The 19,381-nt window shown below is 39.5% G+C and overlaps 1 long non-coding RNA gene across 4 annotated transcripts; it reads right to left on the bottom strand.

Annotated features, from left to right (window-relative positions):
• Positions 1-535: 535 nt before the first annotated feature.
• LOC104608227 (uncharacterized) lies at positions 536-18,925 on the bottom strand. 4 transcript variants are annotated; one of them, XR_016080183.1, is made up of 4 exons: positions 18,353-18,925; positions 18,133-18,213; positions 16,503-17,884; positions 536-3,033 (listed from the first exon to the last, which is right to left on the bottom strand). It is a non-coding gene; the product is annotated as an uncharacterized LOC104608227 (long non-coding RNA). The 4 variants fall into 4 exon arrangements; XR_737064.3 differs by having other exon boundaries at positions 17,228-17,944; positions 18,353-18,924; XR_016080182.1 differs by having other exon boundaries at positions 536-6,942; positions 17,228-17,884; positions 18,353-18,924.
• Positions 18,926-19,381: the final 456 nt, after the last annotated feature.

The raw sequence follows: 19,381 nt of genomic DNA, 5'->3' as shown, positions 1-19,381 counted from the left end.
GCTCCTCACAGGTCTCTCATATCACCATGGCCGTGCTGTCTATAAATACCAGAGCTGGACACGGTCTGGAGGCATAGCGAGTACGAGCGATCCCTTTTCTCACAGTTCATTAATCTCTGCTTTCTGTTTTCATCTTACGTGCAATCACTCACCATGTCGACCTGCGGCAACTGCGACTGCGCTGACAAGAGCCAGTGCGTGTAAGTCTTCTATACTCACACAACCCATCTGAAATCTGGTTATTGTTTTTCTATAGAACTTAATTACCTCCCCTCCTCTCTCTGACGAGCCAAATTATCTGCACTTGGTGATTCCAGGAAGAAGGGAAACGGTTACACCATCGAGATCATCGAGACTGAGAAAAGGTAATTAATCTCAGAACCACCTTTGTTTTGCATCTCCCGATATGAACTCGATCTCCCTGCCTATAATTCGTTGAGAGTGGGAGATGAATCATCGAATGGGTTCAAACTGCTCAGACTAAAACTAGAAAGATTTGTTGATTTATGATGATGGGTTTCTCTTGTTAATTTGCAGCTTCTACGAGAACACTGTGAGTGAGGTTCCAGCGGCCGAGCATGATGGCAAGTGCAAGTGCGGAAGCAGCTGCACTTGTGTGGATTGCACCTGTGGTGGTCACTAAGCACAGAACAGTATTTTAAGGGGAGTGAAGATAAAAGAAAAGATGTAATAATTAATTAAGAAGTTGTGGTGTTCACAGTTCACTGTTCACTAGTCTGTGGTGAATAAGCTGGTTGGTGTCGTTCGTGCTTGTGCTTGTGTGCTAATGGTGGGAGTCAGTCATTGTGTTGGCTTTCCTACAGCACTTACTGCTTGTATTGCTTAATGAAATTTCAATTATTAGTATGCTACTGGCTTGATAAATCTTTTATAAATCTAGAATAATATAATTCATATTAGCAAAAACGAAAGAAATCGATTTGTCTGATATCTGACTGGTTTTGACAAGCTTTTGATATTGTAGATCTAAAGCTCGTCCACATACTGGTTTTGATAATCTGAGTTTGAGTGGTTTTCTTGCTTTGGTCATAAATAGTCTCTCTCAGATTTCAACAGGATGGGTCTCTATATACATGCTAAAAGCCAAATGCACAAAAGATAGTTGCCATAACTTTCTAATACTGATTGAATCGATGGGATGAACGATGACCTTATCTTGTCGTGATCTGAGATATTGTGAAAGTCGTGATCTCAAGGAAACTCAAATGTGAACGGCAACCTCTTCTGACAGATTTTTATTTTAGAACCTGAAGTTGGGTTGGATCAAAAGATTCAAGTGGACCTTAGGGTGAGAAAAAAAAACCGAAAAATTGAATCGATCGAAACCAAACCGAAAAATCGATTAATCGAATCAGTCAGTTCAGTTTCAGTTTCATGTTTTCAAAAAATTAACAGTTTCGGTTCGATTTTGATTAACTATTTAAAAAAAAACCAGTGGTTAATTGAACTGGCTGATATATATACAATAATATATATTTATATAATATTATATATATTATATTTTATTATTTTTGAAAATCTAATAAATGCCGAACTGAGACTTTTCAGTTCGTCTTTCCTTTTGGCTTTGCCCTTTCTTTACCTCTCTCTGAGCTCTCTCTCAGACTCCTACTCTCCCAGTCCCAGTTCTTCCCCAACGAACCGACAGGCGACGGCTTTCGGCGCTCCACCCTCTGACACTTGGGTCTAAAAATTCTGACCCTGGGCTGAACTGTCATTCTCCCAAAGTGTCAAAAAATTTAACGGAAAAGTACAGACAGGCTCAATGGAGATTTCTGAATTCCACTACAGTGCTATAAACATTCAAAATGTCAAAAACCCCCACTCCATACACCAACCGTTCATGAATTGGCACCAATTCTGAACTGACACCCACCCCAACTGTACTTTGGGCCTAAAAATTCGGACCCTGGGCTGAACCATCATTCTCCCAAAATTTAAATGATTGACCAAGGACATTGAGATAAAATACAATTGGTTGAAGAGAACTGCTAACTTATTTGCTGAAGGATTTCCTAAGCAAAGGGTGAATAGGGATTCTTTGTTTTGGGCTCAATTCTAATTTTGTTTTCTTTTGTTATTTGCTTGTGGGGGAGTTCAGACAATTTACCTCTCCTTATTGTACTTAAAGCTTCTTAAAATTTAATGAAGTTACTTGTTATTGATAAAAAGAATTGGAGTCAAATTGATGTGCCCCCAGTTTAGTATGAGAGAAGTAAAGGAAGATGGTGGTGCAAAATTTGCATTAGTTTTTAGATGCAAGTTTTCTACTGCCAACAGCAACAACTGTAAGTTTTGCACAAGGTAGGAGTGCAAATTGTTTCAAACAAATGCAAATCAGAAACGAGTGCAAAATTTATATCCAGTTCAGACTTGCACCGCAGACTGGTACAAAACTGACCGGAGGCAAATTAGATGGTGTTCTATTACAAATTAATATGAATAAGTATTAAATGATATATTATAATTTATAATTTATACATGGCAACTAGAAACTTACAAATCAAATTAACTTTACATGCAGTATATTTATTTTTTACAAATATTAACATTTAACTTTTGCATTACATCTTAATTAAATTTAAAAAAATAAATAACTTAAAAAAATTATATCCAGATTTATATTTATTGAACCATACCAGTCCTAATATTTGATCCTTGTAGCTGTAGGAACCATATCCAGCTTGCATACTGAGCTTAAATCACCAGTAACAATACAAAACATTCAAGAAACCCTGCATAGATAGCATCTCACTCTTTTCTGTTTCTTTTCATTTGTAAAGTAGGTGTGTTCTGTTCTGATAAAAACCCTGATCTTACCCCTGGTAGAAGAAGGGAAAAAATTACATTCTCAGATTCTGAAAAGAGGCTCCCTTTCTGTGGAAAGAAGGCTGGATTTTGGATTAAGGAAAGGCTACCAACAACTGCATGAACAGCCGCATCTGGCAATGTGGGCCTTCCTATGATAGTCTGAGTTTTTGATCCAAGCATGAGAACCCTGTTCAAAATCAACTGCAAGAGAAAATTGTGTCAGAAAAAAATGAACTGCAATCAAGTTTATGTCAAATCTTGAAAGGTGATCAGCAACAGAAGTGAATAAGATGATGTGACGCAATACATTTGACAATGTTGCCTTCGAAACCCAGGGCCCTCAGGGGTGGGAGGAGTTGTTAGAAACCATGAGGTCAGTATCATTTTAAGTTTCTCATGCCCGGTGGGACAAGGAAATTCCTCTAGAGCTGAACTTTTGGCCTTGGTTCAGGGATTAAAACTGTTGGTTAGGCAGGACCTAAGGAATGTGGAAGTTGAAGGTGACTGTCAAATGGTTATAGGTTGGATGACAAAGCAAAACCAAACTCCTTGGAAGTCCAGATCTTTAGTCAGAATGGCTCAAGCTCTGGGTGCTGACTTGAACACCTCATTCAAGTGAGTGCCTAGGAATGCCAATTTTTTTGGTTGATTCTCTGGCTAAGGCTGTGGTTGGGAAGTCTAGTTTAGATTAGGGATGCCCAGGACTGGCTACTAATGTATAATTTGTAATCAGTGCTCTTCTTTGTTGTATTTCGTTTTCTCTGTTGTCAGATGTGGATGGCTGTTAGGAGGCCCATCTTTGTATGCTTCTTTGGCTGTACTTTTGTGTGCAGCTTGTTTTTAATGAATTTTCTCCCCGTGTTGCTTATCAAAAAAAATGTTGCCATGTATGCCTTCATTAACAAAGGGACAACATCAATAAGGCTTTTTCTTGAGAAAGTAAAAAATTCATTAACTACAAAAATTGCTTCCTTAAATAAGGCTGAGAAAAATACTTAATGTAACAGTGAAGAAGCCATCATCAGAAGCAGAAAGGGATACGAAGGGTAAGGCCTTTCCAATCAGGAAAATACTTGGCAAATAAAGGACCCATAGAGTTTCTAATTGTGTTTAACCAATTTGGAACTAAGGCTGTCAACAGACTCCATAAATCTTATATCTGAATCAACCCTGAATCCAAGTATCCTGGAATTGGATGTCAGAAGTTGAATCCAATTAATGATCAAACTGGATGCAGATTTAACCCTGTCCAATCCGATTAAAATCCGAGTCCAAGAAAAATATTAGTTTATATATATGTAGTATAATTAAGTTATATATATGTAATTATGTTTGTATGTGTGTGCATGTGTGTGTCTACACACACACAAATATGAGTTTATAACTAATAAATTTAATATTTTATATTTACGTACATTTTTTGTGCAAGTTAAAAATAATTAGTCTTTTTATGAATAACATAAACTGAATTATTACATTAATAAAGAGAGTATAAAGGCGATAAAATAATTAGTATATTTTTTTAAAAACATATAAATTTTTTTGTCACTTTAAACATAATAGGTCTGATGCAGATTAAATCTTAATCTGATCCAAATCCTACATATCAGATTTCAGGTTGGATTTGAATCCATGGGTTTGCTGATCAGATTGGATCCAGATGTAGCTAGCCCAATATTCCAATTTGAATCCGATCTGTCTACAGCAATATTTGTAACTGCCCTCCTTCAAAAAGTTGGCTTGCACACTCAAGATTCATGAGAACAAATACAACAATAGTGCCAATTTTCCATCCAAAGGTAAGGGTAAGGTTCTTGATGAAGCTTTCATAAAATAGGTTCATTTAGGTGGAAGTGGTATTTATCCCAGTGTACCATCTCATTGGATCAGCTAGCCCAGAATCCATGTAAGCTTTTATTTGGCATATGCAACAAGGTAGTAAGTCAAATAAACCTGTCTAAATCTGTGGTTACCATCTCTCCTTAGCAACTTAGTAAACTAGTGTCTTGTACACTATAATACTAACCAACCTACTTGCCTGCAGCAACAATAACTAAAAGGGAAGATGTATTCTACAGGCATGACAATCATTATACTTTTTGTATAGGTGACTAGGTGTATGGGCCTATATACTTCTCTATTCTGTACATAGTTTAAGGGACTCTCACTAGGGGTTCTCATAAAAAACTGAAAAACTGGTAAACAAAACCGATTGGTGTATATATATATAATCTGCTTATAATATATAATATATTTATAGTGTTTATAATAAATATATTATATATTTATATGTTTATTTATAATATATATTATAAATATAAAAAACCGAAGAACCAAACTGGTCAAAAACCGATAGTACCGGTTCAGTTTCAAAAAATAGCCCACAGTTTGGTTAACCGAACCGTGAGCACCCCTAAGTGTCACCCTATTTTTTAGTATTATAGTGCATCAACTTACCTTTCAAAAAAATTATCCCTTTACAACCAAAAAATAAAAACTGCAGCCCAGATAAAAAAGACACCTTTTCTGATAAATAGTATAAAATTTGTATTACTGAAAAAAAAGAGGGGCAAGATACACCAATAATCATATACATGCTGCTAAATATCTGAGAACAAAAAACCATTTCAGCTCTATACATAAATCCACAAAAACTATAAAAAAATGATATTTATACACTGATTCATAAAAGTGTGGGTGAGGATATCAGCAAAAGTCTTCAGGACCCCCAACCACCTAATAAGAGACCATTCTACTTCTCTAATCACCACTTCAATGGGAGAGGATTTCACTTCAAAAATCCTATTGCTCCTCTCTTTCCACGTAGTCCAGCATAATGCAAGAGGGAGGGACTTCCAGAAAATTCCATTAACTGAAAAACAGGCTGATTCCAAGAGGCTAACAAAGATGGCATGTCAGGGGGTGTCACCCATGATCTCCCAAACAGAACAAAAAAATGAGACCAGATCTGTTGGGAGAAAGCAGAATGAATAGGGAGATGAGACACTGATTCCTGAAACATGCTATACAAACAGTAAGAATTCTCCACATGCACAAAGAAAGAAGGTGACCTTGGTATCTTGTGGGTATAAGTCCCCACATGATGGAAGCCCGAGGAGTAGGCTGAGCTGGTGGACCTGTGAGAGCCTTGTAGCCAGATTTGTAAGAAAAACAACCCGAATTGTCACCAAACCATATCCTTCCATCACTAGCTTTTGGGTCGAAATCAAAATTGTGGAATCTCTCCAGTAGCAATCCAAGATTATCCATCTCCCGGTCATTCAAATTGCATCTGAAGGTGGGACTCAAAACTATGCTCGAACCCATCCTTTCAAAACAGTCTTAGACCAGGGCGTCATTGTTTGAAGCCAAAAGGAACAGCATCGGAAAGAGATTTTCAGAAGGGGTGATTGAAGCACCAGGCATCATTCCAGAAGAGAGTTCTATCACCTTGACCCGGTTTCAGCTTAGTGAAGGCTTCAAAATCTGATTTCAGTCTCATGATATCCTTCCAAACCCTGCAACCATAAGACTAGTTTGGGGGAAGAGAAACCAACCAGTGGGAGACAAACCATATGTGCTTGCTATTAACTTCCACCACAAAAAGTTGCTCTCCGCCCCAAACCTTTGCAACCGTTTGCAAAGGAGAGATTTGTTCGTTGTGCGCAGCTTCCTTAAACCCAGGCCGCCAGCTGATATAGGTTCAAGCACTTTATTCCAAGCCACTAAATGAAATTTCTTCTCACCATTTGGACCTTCCCAAAGGAAGTCCTGCGGAGCTTCTCCAAAATGTTGGCCACGGAGGAGGGGATGCAAAATAAAGACATGTAATAATGGGCAGGTTTGAGAGCACACTTTGAATTAGAACAAGTTTTTCACCTTTTGAAAGGTAGGACCTTTTCCAGCCTGCCAGCTTCCTGCAGAATCTCTCGATGACAGGACCCCATATAGCAGAGGAATTATATTGTGCACCCAAGGGCAAGCCTAGTCATTTAGTAGGGAGGGAACCAACTCTACAACCCTGGGCCCTTGCCAATTCGGCTATTTGTGGGACTTCATCAATTGGGATAAGCTGGCTTTTTTGCAATTTTATCTTCAGCCCCTAAGCAGCTTCAAAGCAAATGAGAACACAACTTAAAAAAAGGTCTTTTTGGCTTGCTTTTGAGAAAATAATAGCATCATCAGAAAATTACAGCAAGGGCACTTGAGGTGCTTCCAGGCTTACCTGAAAACCTTCCAAATACCAACCATCCATTGTCTTTCTAATCAGTCTTCCAAGAGGTTCAACAATCAAAATAAAAAGGAAGGGGGGGCAAAGGTTCTCCTTGCCTTAGATCCTTCATCAAGTCTATATCAAACCGAAATTCATCTTTCTCGCATACTTCAGAATTAGAAGAAACTTCAACATCTGTTGATATCACTCTCTTCAATTCAATGCATACAACCTCAAATTCAGATCCTCTTCATGTCTCTGAAATTCCTTATCTATCATCTTGCCAACCTCAGCAAGAGAGGACTGAAGGCTGCTCCTCCTTAGAGGAAAACAATGCAGAGAACTCAGATCCTGAAGCATGCTTTGGAAATAATGGGTAGCTCCACTGATAGAACCTCAGAATCCTTAACTAAATTATGTTCTCCTATATATTCAAGTTTATCATTATAAGAACAAAATATGGGCTTGAGCATAGTTTTCAAGGCGCCACAGCAAGGCTCGGTGACAGGGGGGCGCCTTGTTGCCTAGTCGCCTAGGTGATGGATTTTTTCAAGTAAAAGTCACATATCCTAGGGTAGTTCCCTAGGTTCCATATCCAACTTTCTTTAATAACTATCCATAATTTTCATAAGAAAATTATAAACTTCATGTTTAAGTCTGGAAAATCAGCATATTTATGAGAAGAAAAAGAAGAAAAGAAAGAAAATTCAAAAAATATAGGGGCTGAACCAGGAAAGAAAATTCAACATATTAAAGAAAACCCAACTTTCTTTTTTTGATCAATATCCAACTTTCTTTAATAACCATTAATAATTACGTTTCTTATGATGCCCTTTCACCATCCTACTTTGCCTACATCTCGGCTATTTCTTCTGTGTCCATTCCCCACAATGTTACAGAGGCAATACAATCACCTCAGTGGAAGGATGCCATGAACCAGGAAATGGAAAATCTCATAAAGAACAAGACTTGGGAAATAGTTCCTCTTCCTAAGGACAAAGTTCCTGTGGGATGCAAGTGGGTTACACTATAAAACATAGGGTCGATGGTTCAATTGAGAGATATAAGGCTCAGCTAGTGGCAAAAGGATATATTCAAACTTAGGGCATTGGTTATCAGGAGACATTTTCTCTTGTGGCTAAAATGAACTCCATTCTAGTAATCTTCTCCCTTGTCGCTTACATCTCATGGCCTTTGTATCAAATGGATATGAAGAATGTTTTTCTTAACGGTGATCTTCAAGAAGAGGTTTACATGGACCTTCCTCCTAATGTGAGCTTCCTTAATAGTGAGGTAAAAGTATGTTGTTTGAAGAAATCTCTCTATGGCCTCAAGCAACCTCCTAGGGTTTGGTTTGATAGATTCAGGAAAGTCGTGGGGAAGATTCACATAATCTCAAGCTGATCATACTTTATTCATAAGAAGAGTTGATAACCGTGTGACTATGCTCATAGTACATGTTGATGATATTGTGGTCACTAGAGCTGACACCTCTTGAATTTGAGATCAAGGATCTAGGTGATCTCAAGTATTTTCTTGGGATTGATATTACAAGATCAAAGAAAGGAACATTTATATCACAAAGGAAATTTGTCCTTGACTTACTTCAAGAAGTGGGCAAATTGGGGTGTAAGCTAGCTAAAATTCCAATTGATCCCAATCATAAGTTAAGTGTTGATGATGGAGATATTCTTCCAGACAAAGGTGCTTATCAAAGATTGGTTGGTCGCCTTCTTTATCTATGTTTGACTAGGATTGATATTTCATATGCAGTAAGTGTGGTGAGCCAATGCATGCACAAGCCTAGAACATCTCATATATTGATTGTAAATAGGATACTTGCCTATTTGAAAGGTTGTCAGGAGACATTTTCTCTTGTGGCTAAAATGAACTCCATTCTAGTAATCTTCTCCCTTGTCACTTACATCTCATGGCCTTTGTATCTGTAGAGAACACTGATGTGGGCCCCACAGCTACGGTCCCATTGTGTTTGTAGGGTAGAAGGTGTTCTAGTCTTCCTTGGGTTAGCTATTGGTCATTTAGTTGTTTCAGTTATTATTTATTTCAGTCTTTTTTTGCTCTATTTGTTATGTAAAGACTAAGGGCAGATCTGTCCTTTCCATGTAATGAGCATAACCTATAAATATTAATTAAAGTGGCGGCGGCAGAACATTAACCTTCTGCTCCTCCTTTTCAACTCTTGTGTTCTACTGCTTCTCCTCCCTCTTTCTCATCTTTTCTCTTTACCTTTCTTCTTATTTTCGAACCTGAAATCCATTAGGGTTCAAGACTGATAAGTCCTAAACTTCTACTTGGTATTAGAACTAAGGTTTCTCATGTGAGTCTAGTCCAGCCGACCACATGAGAACCATCTAAGGCTGGAAGCTGAGAAAGTAGAGTTCGTTGACTGGTTCTTGGAGATCTCTAGAGGATTAGCAGTTGTTTGAAGAATTGCCACAGTTGCAGCGAGTTGGTGATCAGGAAGAATCAGAGAAGGCTAGGGTTCGGGTAACCTTGGAAGGCAGCGAACAACATCCTATTGTAAGTTTTTTATTTTCTGAGAGAAGTACTATCAGAGAAGATAGGTTGGACCTATCTAGCAAGGGCGGCTGAACCACTCTAGGGTTTTATCTTTCTATTCTCTAGGGTTTTGTCTTAATCCTGCGGCAAACCCTAGTACTGGACTGAACCTTCTGATCTAATACTGCGGCAAACCCTAATAGTTCTCTCCTCAACATTGATCAGTTTTAGGGTTTCATATTAACCCTACTACAAGCCTTCTCCGTACGGTACTGTCTAGAGTGTACGGCTGAGAATTTGCTTTTAGGACTGATTAAAACCCCAATTCGGCTTCAGCATATCAGATTGTTCTTCAAACTGTTTTTCAGTTTTCTTTTGGGGTTTCGAACTCTTCTAAGGGGATGAAAACAGTTCGGACTGTTGCTGTTGTATGTGGTTACTGGTTTCATATCAGTTTTATACCTGTTTCATGTACATCTACTATGAGTACAGATTGGTTCTATACTGATTTTGTGATTGTGGTTGATAGTCCAAGTGTTGTTTTTGACTGTAGTAACCCTAATTTTGATACTTCTGGTTCTTGACCGAAATGGAGTTTAAGAATCAGGCAGAAGACAGTATTGGGAACAGCAGTTATGTGGTATGTGGGCATTGTAAGAAACCCAAACACACAAATGAAACATGTTGGAAGCTACATTCTTATTTGGTCTCGGCAAAGTTAAGAAGCAAGAAGGGTAACGTTCATGTGGCAGTGCATACTAATTCATGTCCCTAAGCTTGATACTAACCTTCTTTCAGAGTAGTATCACCAAACACATGAACTGCTCAGTAACCTTCTTCCCTAACCGGTGTGTTTTTCAGGACCTGAAGACGAAGAAGGTGATTGGGACTGGCCGTGAGACGAATGGGATCTATCTGCTCGGGGAGAGTTCTCGTCGGAAAGAGTCAGGGGATAAGAAGTCACTTGTTTCCCAGAGTGTGAGTTCGGTTATGCTTTGGCATAACCGATTGGGTCATTTGTCTTTTTGGCCCTTAAGGAGTCTGTTTCCTAATTTGTTTGAGTCTGTTGAGTTGTCCCAGTTGCAATGTGAAAGCTGTGAGTTTGCTAAACATTGTAGACACTCTTATTCGTTGAGCAATAAAAGGAGCAATCGTCCTTTTGATCTTGTGCATACGGATGTTTGGAGGCCATATCACATTCCTTCCATGAGTGGGTACAGATATTTTCTGTTATTTGTTGATGACCATACCCGGTTTTCTTGGGTTTATCTTATGCGTTCACGAGATGAGATTCCCGCCCTGACCCAAAACTTTCACCAAATGATCCTAACCCAGTTTGATGCCAAGATCAAAGTTCTTAGATCTGATAATGCAAAGGAATACTTTGCTAAGCCATTGGCATCTTACCTTCTTACTCATGGAGTTATTCACCAGAGCACTTGCCCTCATACACCTCAGCAGAATGGGGTTGCAGAAAGGAAGAATAGGCACATCTTGGAGGTGGCTAGAAGCATTATGTTTACCTCCAATGTCCCTACTCGCTTCTAGGGTGATGCTATCCTCACGGCGGTATATCTTATTAATCGAGTTCCTTCCCAAGTTCTTGATATGTCATCTCCTTTTTCCCTTCTATACCCAGATGAAGAGTTGTTCATTGTTCCCCTCAAAACATTTGGTTGTACCTGTTTTGTTCAGCTTCTCGGTCCCCATCACTCCAAGTTCAAACCCAAGGCCTCCAAATGCATCTTTCTTGGTTATGCACAAACTCAAAAGGGTTATTGCTGCTATGATCCTGTCTCAGGGAAGAAGTTTGTATCCATGGATGTCACTTTCTTTGAGGAGACACCCTACTATTCTCGGGCCTCTCCTCAGGGGGAGAGTAGTGAGCGTGGAGATTTGGGTCCTTTTCTTCAGGGGGAGTGCAGCGAGGGCAGGGTTAATACTTTTGGGGCTGTTCCCTTACCTATTCCAGTGGGTGATGAGGGTTGCAGTAGCAAGGGTGGTCAGGGGGACCGGGAGTTGAGAGTCTATCACAGGCGATGCAGGCAGGTTGATCCCGGTCATCAGCAGTCCCAGCCAGCTCCAACCTCTTCTGCGGCTCCAAGTCCAGATATTACAGTCCCAGGGCCCACAGAGACTCCTTTCGTTGTTGCTACCTCACCCCCTACAGATGACCTTGACCTTCCCATTGCCATCCGTAAAGGAAAACGGCATTGCACCACATCTACAGCCCACTGCATCTCCCAGTTTTTGTGCTATGATCGCCTATCTCCCTCCTACAAGTCCTATCTCACTTCCGTTGCTAATGTCCCTATTCCAAGAACAGTGCAAGAAGCCCTATCAGTCCTAGAGTGGAGAGGTGCAATGCAAGTTGAAATGGATGCCCTGTTGAAAAATAATACCTGGGAGCTAGTTGACTTGCCCAAAGAAAAGAAACCAGTTGGATGCAGATGGGTATTTACTGTGAAGCACAATGCGGATGGTTCCATTGAGAGGTACAAAGCTCGGCTAGTTGCAAAAGGGTTCACTCAACTTATGGTATAGATTACTTGGAGACATTTGCCCCGGTAGCCAAGATGACCACCATTCGGGTATTATTATCTCTTGCAGCAACCTACACTTGGCCTTTGTATCAAATGGATGTTAAAAATGCCTTCCTGAATGGAGACTTATAGGAAGAGGTTTACATGTAGTTTGCCTCCTAGATTCTATGATACAAAGGCAGGTAAGAAGGTGTGTAGGCTCAATAAAGCATTGTATGGTTTGAAGTAGTCACGTAGAGCTTCGTTCGACAGATTCAGACTAGCCCTTGGGAAGTTCGGTTATGTACAGGCCCAGTCAGATTATACACTATTCATCAAGAGGGTGGAGTCCCCACTGACACTACTTACAGTATATGTTGATGATATTGTGGTGATAGGAAATGACAGCCATGAGATTGAGTCCCTCAAACAGCTCCTTCATCAAGAGTTTGAGGTGAAAGATCTGGGTACACTACGGTATTTTTTGGGTATTGAGATTGCTAGATCTAAACAGGGGATCTTTGTCTCTCAGAGGAAATATGTTCTAGATCTGTTGACTGAAACTGGAAAGCTGGGTGTCAAACCTGCAGATACACCCATTGAACAGAACCACAGGATTAGTGCAGAGAGTGGGGAGCTGGTTGAAGACAAAGTTATGTTCCAGCGGTTAGTGGGAAAGCTCCTATATCTATGCCTCACTCGGCCAGATATCAGTTATGCAGTTAGTGTTGTCAGTCAATACATGCATTCTCCTAGAACCACGCACCTTCTAGCAGCAGAAAGAATACTAGCATACTTGAAGAGATGCCCAGGTAAAGGTATACTATTCAAAAACAATGACCACATGAAGGTGGAAGTCTATACGGATGCCGATTGGGCTGGGAGTGTTGATGACAGAAGGTCTACCTCTGGATATTGTGCTCTTGTGGGAGGTAACCTGGTCTCTTGGAGTAAGAAACAGAGTGTTGTCTCCCGATCTAGTGCTGAAGCTGAGTACAGGTCAATGGCTAACGGAGTGGCTGAAATTCTTTGGCTGAGATCACTACTTGAGGAGTTGGGTATTGAGTATGAGAAGCCCTTGATGTTGTATTGTGATAATCAAGTGGCTATTAATATACCACACAACCCGGTGCAGCATGACAAAACTAAACATATTGAAGTTGATCAACACTTTGTACAAGAGAGGGTCTCATCACAAGAAGTGTGTCTCCCATACATCACCTCCAACATGCAACTGGCAGATATCCTCACCAAAGTTGTACCACGGAAGAAGCTAGAGACAGATCTATCCAAGTTGGGAATGATAAACATTTATTCCCAACTAAAGGGGGAGTGTAGAGAACACTGATGTGGGCCCCAAAACTACGGTCCCACTGTGTTTGTAGGGTAGAAGGTGTTCTAGTCTTCCTAGGGTTAGCTATTGGTCATTTAGTTGTTTCAGTTGTTATTTATTTCACTTTTTTTGCTCTATTTGTTATGTAAAGACTAAGGGCAGATCTGTCCTTTCCATGTAATGAGCATTACCTATAAATATTAATTAAAGTGGCAGCGGCAGTACATTAAGCTTCTGCTCCTCCTTTTCAACTCTTGTGTTCTACTGCTTCTCCTCCCTCTTTCTCCTCTTTTCTCTTTACCTTTCTTCTTATTTTCGAACCTGAAATCCATTAGGATTCAAGACTGATAACAGTCCTGAACTTCTACTGTATCAAATGGATATGAAGAATGTTTTTCTTAACGGTGATCTTCAAGGAGAGGTTTACATGGATCTTCCTCTTAATGTGAGCTTCCTTAATAGTGAGATAAAAGTATGTTGTTTGAAGAAATCTCTCTATGGCCTCAAGCAACCTCCTAGGGTTTGGTTTGATAGATTCAAAAAAGTCGTGGTGAAGATTCACATAATCTCAAGCTGATCATATTTTATTCATAAGAAGGGTTGATAACCGTGTGACTATGCTAATAGTATATGTTGATGATATTGTGGTCACTAGAGCTGACACCTCTTGAATTTGAGATCAAGGATCTAGGTGATCTCAAGTATTTTCTTGGGATTGATGTTACAAGATCAAAGAAAGGAACATTTATATCACAAAGGAAATTTGTCCTTGACTTACTTCAAGAAGTGGGCAAATTGGGGTGTAAGCTAGCTAAAATTCCAATTGATCCCAATCATAAGTTAAGTGTTGATGATGGAGATATTCTTCCAGACAAAGGTGTTTATCAAAGATTGGTTGGTCGCCTTCTTTATCTATGTTTGACTAGGCTTGATATTTCATATGCAGTAAGTGTGGTGAGCCAATGCATGCACAAGCCTAGAACATCTCATATGTTGATTGTAAATAAGATACTTGCCTATTTGAAAGGTTGTCCTGGTAAAGGAATGCTATATACTAACCATGAACATCTACGGTTGAAGAGTTTGTTGGTAGATATTGGAATACAAGCAGAAGTTCTAATGCAGATATCTAGTGACAATCAAGCTGCCATAAACATTGCACATAATCTTGTCCAACATGATTGCACAAGGGCGGAGCTAGGAATTTTTTATGAGGGCCAAAACTTATGGATGGGGCTTATGGAGACCAACCATTAGGTGGAAACTGGGGAGAGGGAGGAAAATGCATGGGAAAATGCATTACATATGGTGTTTTGAGACCATAAGGGGGGCATGGCTCCCATAGACCCCCTAGCTTCGCCCCTGTGACCGCACAAAACATATTGAAGTGGATAGACACTTTATTAGAGAGAGAATTGCTAGTGGAGAGATTTGCCTACCTATTGTCAAGTTAGAAGATCAACTATTTGATTGTTTAACAAGGGGGTTCCCAAGCTGAAACTCGACAACAATCTTGGTAAGCTGGGCATGATAGATATCTATGCTCAGCTTAAGGGGGAGAGTTGAAAATATGTTTTATTTGTAAGGGCTTATTGGTCTTTCTTGGTCATTTTTTGTATTTAGGCGTGCTAAGGGCATATGTGTAATTTTCTCATAATATAAATCTTTCTTTGTGGGAGTGAACAGCAACACACACCCCCCCCCCACACACACACACACAAACACACACAATATATATATATATATATATATATATATTAGTAGCATATAATAAAATTTGCATGTTCCTATTCATACCAGGCTTTATATAAGGGGCCAGAGTCGGGCTCAAGATCTAGGCCTCATGGTCAGGCCAGGCTCGGGCCCAAGCCTGGACATTTTCTGTTAATAAAGAGGCAAAGCCCAGCCTGGCCCATGAACAGGTGTAATGCGAAGGAAACGTCCCAGAACCTGCAATCTACAACAACACATCCTCCACAGAGTGACTTCTACCCAAACCCTCATGTTATACCTATTTCCATGAATGGACTTCTCACAAACCAATTGAATCCTCATCCAGACCCCAAAGTATTAAGTATTAATTGAAAAATTATTTACAGCCCTGTGCACAGTGAGATTCTGTATAAACAACCACAGGGCGCTTAAAAGAACTCTATAAAAAAAAAAAAAAAAAAAAAAAAAAAAAAAAAAAAAAACTCACAGCCAAGAAATGTAGGGCTAGTGTTATCCTCAAAAAACTTCTCTCTAACACTATTTATAAAGAATAACCTCTCTCTAACACTATTTCCTGGTAATGCCGCAACATTAGCCTCCATATAAGTTGTATCTTCATAATTACACCCGCTTCTTTCATTCAGAAAACTATTACACAATCCATTGGAGGTACTTCCAAATCCCAGTATCACCTGGCCATGAGAGAGCCTTTTGGAGCCTGCAAGTCTATCTACAGTAACAGCCTGCATCTTAAGGAGTAAATATGCAAGCTTGAATTAGAACTTCTGACGAGAGCCATTCTACTTACTTTTGAGATAGATATGCTATTACTCCCATCAACACAAGGGAATACAATAACCATGGTTGGTGAACACTTGTTATGGGCTACATCAAGCTAACTTTACCAACAAAAGCATTAAAACCTAGACACTTAGCTCCACAAGAACCACTTGATGCAATATGGGGTGCTAAATAGGGAAGTTACTTTTTCAGTTGACAATTTGTGGGAAAGCCATACGAGCGTGTGGACTATCAATATCCATGGTGTAATAAAAAGATAAACATTGAGATTGACATAAGAAAACATGAGGAATGAAATTTACAGTAAGGCTGACATAGTTCCGATAATTTGAAATTCAAAAATATTGTGCCTGTAAAACTAAAAGTAAATAAACCCATAAAAAACAAGAAAGCAAACCCACAGAAAACACAAGATTTAGCATGCTTTTAATGTACTCCAGCAATAGTTGCATAAGATGAATTCCCTGTGAAAATTCAATATAATCTAAATTACAGTTGCAAACCTAACTTCTCATTCTAGTTCCCTAATTCAACCCTCAATAAGAATATAAAATACCCCCTTACTGACCTCATACAGACATTTTCCACCTTTGGCTCCGGCCACCTGGCCACAGGTTCCATTCCTAGCTCCTACACTCAGTGCTCCCCAGCTGCAAGTCAAGTCATCTATAGGATCTGGAGGAGGTCTATGAGCCAGTAACTCCAGACACACTCTCTCTCTCCTAAGAGTGTACCTTTGAACCTTAGAACAAAAGGCATCTACATAACAATACTATGTATTCAAAAATTTACAATCAACTTCCTTAAGACTCCATTTTTTCCTCTGTAAAATGGACATAAAACTATTGATCAAGAAATGGCCATAACACTTTTCAGGCTGTACTATTTCAGTTGTCATTTTTTTATAAGTAACAGAAGTAAATTTTATTATTTAATGAACTTAGAACATGTACAATCATGGGTAGCCTCGGCTACTCCCCCCTGTAAACTCAAGACTGTCAAAAAAAAAAAGCTATAAACCTTGAGTTCTTTAATCCTACAACTGAGCCCAAAAACAATGTGCCTTGTTAACTCCTTGTTTTGCTAACTGGTCTGCTTGACTGTTAACCAATCTTGGAATCCACTGAATTACCAAATGCATCTCCCTTGAAAATCTTCTGAACGTTTTAATTTCAGTTGCCATTTCCACCCCTGCCCCTCTAATTTGGTTTCAAGTAAATGGCAACGGAAACAACGTCATCTTTGAATAAGAGATGAATATATTGTTAGAATATTACATGTGTTTGAGAATACCTTTCTTGGAGTTCCTTCCATATATCTGCTGCTGAATCAATGAAAGCAATGCTTTCGTAAACCTCTCCAGTTAGGGAGTTAAAAATCTCACCACAACCATCGCGTTGCATTTTATCCAAGCATTGAGATCGGGATCACTTGCAGTAGGGTCGTGGCAGAGATCCGTCGACGAAGCCGATTTTGTTCTTCGCTCTGAGTGCATTGATCATCCCTCGCTGCCACAACGAGAAGTTATCTCCGTTGAGTGGAGATGAGACCAGTATGGCACCTGGACTGTCGGACGGGTGAAGGAAGTATGGAGAGTTAACTCCGATCTCCATTCTTGAAAACCGGTATCGAATTCTTGAAGAAACAGGAAGAAACAGAGGAACGTCACGGCGCGAGAACAAGCCGATCACAGGGATTATCCTAGGGATGGAGGTAATAAGCTGTTGTCGGATCAAGATCTACAGCCACCAAGAGACTCTGTAAATTTTGTCAAGAAACATAGCAATCTTCAGCTCCATCAAGAACTTTGTAAGTTCTGTGAAGAAATATTCTACTGTAGCAAGAATAGGAATTGGAGATCAAGAAATCCTGATGACGACGAGAACCGTCTTGTCCGAAAGTGATCAGCAGCGATAACCGTCGGTCGCGCAGCGAATAGTAACGCAGGCTCTGATACCATGAAGACAGACATCGATTGAGAAAAAAATTCACTTTCTCTCTCTGTGTAGTCTAATCAGTCAAGTAAAACCACATAAAAGTTTAAGGTTATTGTTCATACGAGTCACTACAATAGCAGGGAAATTTTTTCAGATGTCAAGCAACCAAAAAAAGTAGTAAGACATACATCAAATGCTAAATTACTAATATGTTATCTAACTTTTAAAATTAAAACAGAAAAAAAATGAAGGAATTTGTACCTTCTCATTGACCTCGCAGAATTTCAGCCTCTCGGTATAAATGCAATCCCCATTGCTCACTTTGAACTGATGAGAATCAATCTATCCAAATAATAATATTAAAAAACAAAGCATCAAGAACATTAATAATGGGTGAATTCCATCATGTACAATATGGATAATCACAGTTATGCTACTGCATAAGTCTAAATCAACCAAATAAATGGAAAATGCACAAAACCTGAACAACGGCAAAAACTGGCTCCCATGGTTTAAAAGGCCTCTCCGAAGGATCAAGAGGCCCGACCACTTTATACCCTCATATGCTTTTCTTCTCAGTCTCCTCTAATGAATAAGATCTGTTGGATACACAATTTGACATCGGAATATGGTCTCCTTCTCCGTCGCTCCCATTTCTTCTTCGTTTTCGTCTTCGTCTTCGTCTATATCATCATCTTCGTCGGCCTCGTTGTCATCGTCGTCGTTCTGGGGTTTACTAGAATTTCTCCTTCCAGATGAGTAAGGGCGAACGGTTTGGTACTTAATGCAGGAGGCAAATTCGAATGTATGACCGATACGATAGGTGATTGAGGTGGGATTTTCAAGCAAGAGAGGATCAGATGCAACAAGGGTGAGAAGGTGATGAAGAGCTCTAAGGCTTTGAAACGATGAGTTTAAGGAGGCTAGAGATCGAAGCTGATGAGTGAGAGCGTTGAGGCATCGTCTGCTCTCCATGATTTCTGCTTCAATGCGCGTACTGGCTTTTCAGGCTTTCAGCTGATAGGCAATAGAGGATCGAACGAGCACGGGGGGTTTTAGTTAGGGGTTAACGTACACGGTGCGTAAAATGGGCTATTGGGCTTTGGAATTAGTTATCCAATGAGTAACGCTAGGCCTAGCCCGCTAGCCGACCGCTCAGGGCCCGTTTGAGAGGACTGAAACGCATCGAGCGGCTGAGAGGTGCTCACAGTTCGGTTCGGTTAACCGAAGTACCGAACCATGGGCAACTTTTTTAAATCGAATCGGTCCTATCGGCTTTTGCAACTCTTCGACGGAAATCAAATCGTAACCGGTTAATTGATTTCGGTTTTTGACCGATTTGGTTGTTTAGTTTTTCAAATATATTATAAATCAATATATAATATAATGTCTTATAAAAAATAATTGATATGTAATATATTATAAATGTGTATATTATATTATAAATACTATAAATATATACAATATATTATATATTATATATTATAAATAGAATATATGTATAGATTTA

Source organism: Nelumbo nucifera, chromosome 1 (genome assembly GCF_055504915.1).
Source record: "Nelumbo nucifera cultivar China Antique chromosome 1, China Antique-T2T, whole genome shotgun sequence".
Classification (NCBI taxonomy): Eukaryota; Viridiplantae; Streptophyta; class Magnoliopsida; order Proteales; family Nelumbonaceae; genus Nelumbo; species Nelumbo nucifera.
Note: the sequence above shows the minus strand (reverse complement) of the source record. Positions and strands in the feature narration are given on the sequence as shown.